The following is a 6767-nucleotide window of genomic DNA, read 5'->3' as shown; positions in this document are numbered from 1 at the left end:
ATGGCAGCTACCCTTCAAGATCTGAAAAATCGAATTGCCAAAGGTGAGTATTCAATAATCGGGGACCTGTTGATTTTCGTGTAGAATAAAATGGACTATAGTTTTGATGTTTGTCGAGCAACGCATGCTGCTCATGTTGAAAGTATATCTGTGCGAACATAAAACTCTGAACCTTCCGCTATCCAGTGACACGCGCAATGTACACTCATGCTCATAAATTAAGCATAATGCTGATAGAGGGTGAACCAACGCTCTGGTGGGCGGTTTGCGGGTTTAAATCGGGGTAAGACCATGCGTTGCATTTGACCTGTGGTCGTCGCAAGGTAGCGCTAGCAGCAGTCCACATACGCAGAGGTGTGTTGGTGCATGTCAGAGTACGGTGCAGCAAGTAAATTTGCAGTCGGTTTCAGGCGTGCTAATGGTGACTGTGTGTTGAAAATGGCTCAAAGAACACATATTGATGGCGCTATGAGGGGTAGAATACCAGGGCGACTGGAGGCTGGTCAAACATAGCAGTGCGTAGCACGGGCCTTCCGTGTGCCACAAAGTGTGATCTCAAGATTATAGCAACGATTCCAGCAGACAGGAAACGTGTCCAGGCGCTACAGTACGGGGCGTCCACAGTGTGCAACACCACAAGAAGACCGATATCTCACCATCAATGCCCGCAGACGGCCACAGAATACTGCAGGTAGCCTTGCTCGGGACCTTACCGCAGCCACTGGAACAGTTGTCTCCAGACACACAGTCTACACACGACTGAACAGACATGGTTTATTCGCCCGGAGACCTGCAAGATGCATTACACTGACCCCGTAAAGCCTGGTGTCAAGAACACAGTATATGGTCATTGGAACAGTGATCCCAGGTTATGTCCACGGACGAAGCCAGGTCTAGTCTGAGCAGTGATTCTCGCAGGGTTTTCATTTTTCGTGAACCAGGAACCAGATACCAACCCCTTAATGTCCTTGAAAGGGACCTGTATGGAGGTCGTGGTTTGATGGTGTGGGGTGGGATTATGATTGGTGCACGTACACTTATGCATGTCTTTGGCAGAGGGGTGCAGTGGGTCCCACCTTCCTCCTGATGGATGATAACGCACGGCGCCTCCGAGCTGCCATCGTGGAGGAGTACCTTGAAACAGAAGATATCAGGCAAATGGAGTGGCCTGCCTGTTCTCCAGACCTAAACCCCATCGAGCACGTCTGGGATGCTCTCGGTCGACGTATCGCTGCACGTCTTCAAACCCCTACGACATTTCAGGAGCTCCGACAGGCATTGGAGCAAGAATGGGAGGCTATACCCCAGCAGCTGCTCGACCAGCTGATCCAGAGTATGCCAACCCGTTGTGCGGCCTGTGTACGTCTGCATGGTGATCATATCCCATATTGATGTCGGGGTACATGCGCAGGAAACTGTGGCATTTTGTAGGACATGTGTTTCGGGACGGTTTTCTCAACTTATCACCAACACCGTCGATTTACAGATCTGTGTCGTGTGTGTTCCCTATGTGCCTGTGCTATTAGCGCCAGTTTTGTGTAGTGCAACGTTGTGTGGCACTGGTGTGGCACCACATTCTGCAATTATCCTTACTTTATGAGCATGAGTGTATTTCTGTCTTTCACAGTTTGTCCGTAATAAACAACTGACATCTGTTCTTTCTTTGTGAATGACTGTGTATATGCAGTCTTTACGGGGTAGTTCCGCGTTCGATCCTACCGACTGCCAATCGCGTCATCGGATACGGTATGGAGGGGCATGGGGCAACCACGCCTCTCTGCCGGCCGTTGTCGGTTTTCAAGACCTCGAAACGGCTACTAATCAGTCGGTTAGATTCTTAGCGAGTGCAGCCCGTGACAGTTCTCTCACAGTGGAAAAATTCCTGTCAGTACCGGGAATCGAAAGGGAATCCCCCGCATCGCAGTTAACCACGCTGACCGCTCAGCTGTGGACAGTTTTACCGGGAGTTCAGTCTTAATATTCTTTCATAGAACATCAGCCCAAAAAACAGATTGTATGTTGCCACCTCCACTCATCTTACAACTCTGGAATGGGTCCACGATCGTAATATTGCTCTCCAACCCTGCAAGTGGGGTCGAACCGAAGTTCTTTGATCCAGGGCATTTCTATTTCGCTTAATACGCGCGTTTATTCTTTTAGAGGAATCTTTGAGTAACATGTGACTGGTAACCGTATTTTATTCAATTACTTCAGCCAGCCATAATAAAGACACAGATGGTAAAAGTAATAAATAATCCACGCGCAATTTCTTAATCTCAGGTGGAGGTCGACAGAGGGGTAGGGCTGCTACCACGAGCTAGACTGGAATAAGATTGCGGGACGAAGCAATCGCATTTTTTTAAGTACCATCCCAGCGTTCATCCAGTGGCGTAAAAATGGTACGGCAGCTGCGGCGCGAGATCTGGGCGCCGTTTCCGTGCGCGCGCACTTTTGCGACGACGATAAAAATAAGAAAGGGCAAAAGAACGGAGGAAGAGTGAGGCCGAAGGAGGAAAACGAATGAGAAGAAGGACTAGAAAGAAAAGGTTTGGAGGACACTAAAATGGGAAAGGGACAAATAATTGTCGAGGAGATTCCGAAAGGACTGTGTTGAGCATACTTCCATACCACTTCCATGTCCCTGGTACGGAAAAAATTGTTTCTTGTTTTCGTCTGTTCGATAGTGCCACTCTCGTTGTGAGTGAGCCAACGGAATGACAGTGTAAAGTGCATAAATTGCGTTTATTGTTTTGTTTGTTGCCGGTGTGCATTGATCGGCAACGAAGCAATGAAACTGGAATCGCGTTAGCGTTGCAAACAATGCGACTCTCTTTGTCTGTTATTCTATATTTCAGGCTGTAAAAGAGTATTATTAAATTGTGTACCTTTTACTTCGCTGTAAATCTGCGTTGATCTCAATAAACGAATAAACAGACTAAGCAGCGATTAGTATTAAACAAAAAATGGAATGATGTGGTAGCACTGGGTGTAGAGCAGCAAAGTCGATATTTGCCGTGGGCCCAGTTACCCCACCTACGTTACACCATTCGTCGGACATGATTTAGTGAAATCAAAGCATACATAAACGAGGACGTCCCAACAAGCGTTTAACTACCCTCCTTCCCTCCTATCCTCCAGAACACTAATCATATTCTCTCCCTCCCCCGTCCTCTCTCTCTCTCTCTCTCGCTCTCGTTGCGTGTGTGTGTGTGTGTGTGAATCGCCTCTGGCGCACGTAACGTGGTAAGCACTAGTTACAAGCTAATGAGGCTGCAATAAAAACCAGGGACGCCTTTTCTGCTAGAAATAAGTCACCAGCAGATTTTAATGTTGTATATCCACTTTAGACTATATGTCGTACCCGGAACCTCGCCCTTCTTCAGTGTCGGTGCACAGTTTCAATCTGTTAGTTTCATCAAAAAAGCTCACAATCCTCTACAGAGTGAATCATTCATTCTGGTAATGCATCCACTTTACTGAAGACATACTTACTTGCCTCTTTAAGAAATGAAAAGGAAATAAGAGTCTGATGCAGTTATTTCATAAAATATGCTTGAAGGAGGTTATCTATTGGATGTAACAGAATCAGATGGATACAACTTCGATAAGAGTGGACTTCAAATCCCTGTTCATCGCTCCTCATTTAGGTTTTCCACAGTTCCTCTCGAGTCTATAACTGTCGAGGTATAAAGGGTGATTCAGATGCCCCTACTGCTGTCGTTTTATGCAACATGCAGTTTTATAACTGACCCTCAAAAACCATTCGCGAGATTTTCATATTCTCTCGCTCGCTGCCTGCAAACTACGAGGGCAGTTCAATAAGTAATGCAACACATTTTTTTTCTCGGCCAATTTTGGTTGAAAAAACCGGAAATTTCTTGTGGAATATTTTCAAACATTCCCGCTTCGTCTCGTATAGTTTCATTGACTTCCGACAGGTGGCAGCGCTGTACGGAGCTGTTAAAATGGCGTCTGTAACGGATGTGCGTTGCAAACAACGGGCAGTGATCGAGTTTCTTTTGGCGGAAAACCAGGGCATCTCAGATATTCATAGGCGCTTGCAGAATGTCTACGGTGATCTGGCAGTGGACAAAAGCACGGTGAGTCGTTGGGCAAAGCGTGTGTCATCATCGCCGCAAGGTCAAGCAAGACTGTCTGATCTCCCGCGTGCGGGCCGGCCGTGCACAGCTGTGACTCCTGCAATGGCGGAGCGTGCGAACACACTCGTTCGAGATGATCGACGGATCACCATCAAACAACTCAGTGCTCAACTTGACATCTCTGTTGGTAGTGCTGTCACAATTGTTCACCAGTTGGGATATTCAAAGGTTTGTTCCCGCTGGGTCCCTCGTTGTCTAACCGAACACCATAAAGAGCAAAGGAGAACCATCTGTGCGGAATTGCTTGCTCGTCATGTGGCTGAGGGTGACAATTTCTTGTCAAAGATTGTTACAGGCGATGAAACATGGGTTCATCACTTCGAACCTGAAACAAAATGGCAATCAATGGAGTGGCGCCACACCCACTCCCCTACCAAGTAAAAGTTTAAAGCCATACCCTCAGCCAGTAAAGTCATGGTTACAGTCTTCTGGGACGCTGAAGGGGTTATTCTGTTCGATGTCCTTCCCCATGGTCAAACGATCAACTCTGAAGTGTATTGTGCTACTCTTCAGAAATTGAAGAAACGACTTCAGCGTGTTCGTAGGCACAAAAATCTGAACGAACTTCTCCTTCTTCATGACAACGCAAGACCTCACACAAGTCTTCGCACCCGAGAGGAGCTCACAGAACTTCAGTGGACTGTTCTTCCTCATGCACCCTACAGCCCGATCTCGCACCGTCGGATTTCCATATGTTTGGCCCAATGAAGGACGCAATCCGTGGGAGGCACTACGCGGATGATGAAGAAGTTATTGATGCAGTACGACGTTGGCTCCGACATCGACCAGTGGAATGGTACCGTGCAGGCATACAGGCCCTCATTTCAAGGTGGCGTAAGGCCGTAGCATTGAATGGAGATTACGTTGAAAAATAGTGTTGTGTAGCTAAAAGATTGGGGAATAACCTGGTGTATTTCAATGCTGAATAAAACAACCCCTGTTTCAGAAAAAAAAAATGTGTTGCATTACTTATTGAACTGCCCTCGTAATAGTCCTACAAAAAAAATGAACAGGACCTTTAATGAAATTAAATTTTGTACTGATAAACGTTTCCGCTGTAGGCCATGGTTTACGAGTTATGCAAGAAAACCCTGCAAAAGTGACCTTCAAACGTTGCTCCGCCCCCACGCTCATCCCCCACCAGGCAAGATTTCTAGTTACGTACGTCGTTCGTGGCACTCCCTGCTACCACTGTACAAAAATTCTCGACTACACGAAGTACTCCCGATATTGGACCTTATTTGGTCTCTTATTAATGGCCCTTTTACGCCACAATCATAGTCGGCCATTTCGTTAACATTATTAATTTAAACTTTCCAGTGAGAGTAATGAAAGAAAAACAGTTTTTGTAAACATTACGTTAAAACTAATTACATTGACAATTCAGTTCAAACTTAACCCTCACAAAAAAAATGTTCAAATGTGTGTGAAATCTTATGGGACTTAACTGCTACGGTCATCAGTCCCTAAGCTTACACACTACTTAACCTAAATTATCCTAAGGACAAACACACACACCCATGCCCGAGGGGGGACTCGAACCTCCGCCGGGACCAGCCGCACAGTCCATGAGTGCAGCGCCTTACACCGCTCGGCTAATCCCGCGCGGCTAACCCTCACAAGCACTGTAGTTACGTAGTCAGAAGGCCTGACGAATACAGCGATGTAATTGTTTATTTTATGCTGTTAATATTCACGAAATCTACGCAGTTGTCTATTTTTGAGTTTTTAAGCACTCGACTAATCCTTTGAAGTAATAAGACTAGTCAACGAAGACCATAAAAGGTCGAATGTGCAAATAATTCGTGCAGATGCAGGAGAGAGTGCCATGAACACAAAAGATGGGGCTGAGTGTGGGTGAGTTTGAATGTCACTTTTGCATGGTTTTCTTGAATAACTTAAAAACTATAGCCTCTAGTGAAGTTATATCCCAGTACACATTAAATTTCTTACAAAAACGTCCTGCCTTTTTTTTCTGCAGGACTTATTGTTTGAGTGTGGCGAATGAAATAATATAAAAATATCTCGCCTGGTTTATGAACACAAAGTATTACTTTGCGGTTTGCATGAAACAACAGCAGTACGGGCAGATGTGTAAGAAGCAGTCAAATGAAAACGAGACAGATAGAAAAAGTAAGTAAACAGCTAATTATTTCAAAAGTAATCACCGCAACTGTTAAAACATTTATCGCACTGTGAAACAAGACATTCAATACCTTCATGGCCAATTTTTTGGTGCCTATGGAGCCATCATTGTACTCAGACATGTACCTCTTCATCCGAAGCAAATCGACAGCGACAAGTGTCTTTCTTCAAGGTTCCAAAAATATGAAAATCGCATGAGCAGAGATCAGAACTGCATTGAGGATGTGTAAGGGCTTCCCAGCTAAACATCCTTAGCATAGCCGAAACAACCTGCCAACGTAATACTGGGCCACATGCTACTAAGACTGTTTCATGTACGCTTCATAAATTTCACAGCGAAGCCCTTAAACAACCTCCACACCATGCCAATCTCTCCCCATGCGATTTACGTATTTTTGGAGTCCTGAAGAGAGACATTCGTGACTGTCAATTTGCTTCGGACGAAGATGTGCACGCCTGTGT

Source organism: Schistocerca nitens, chromosome 1, assembly GCF_023898315.1.
Source record: "Schistocerca nitens isolate TAMUIC-IGC-003100 chromosome 1, iqSchNite1.1, whole genome shotgun sequence".
In the NCBI taxonomy this organism is placed as follows: domain Eukaryota; kingdom Metazoa; phylum Arthropoda; class Insecta; order Orthoptera; family Acrididae; genus Schistocerca; species Schistocerca nitens.
The sequence above is the reverse complement of the archived record's forward strand: the minus strand, read 5'-3'. Positions refer to the sequence as shown.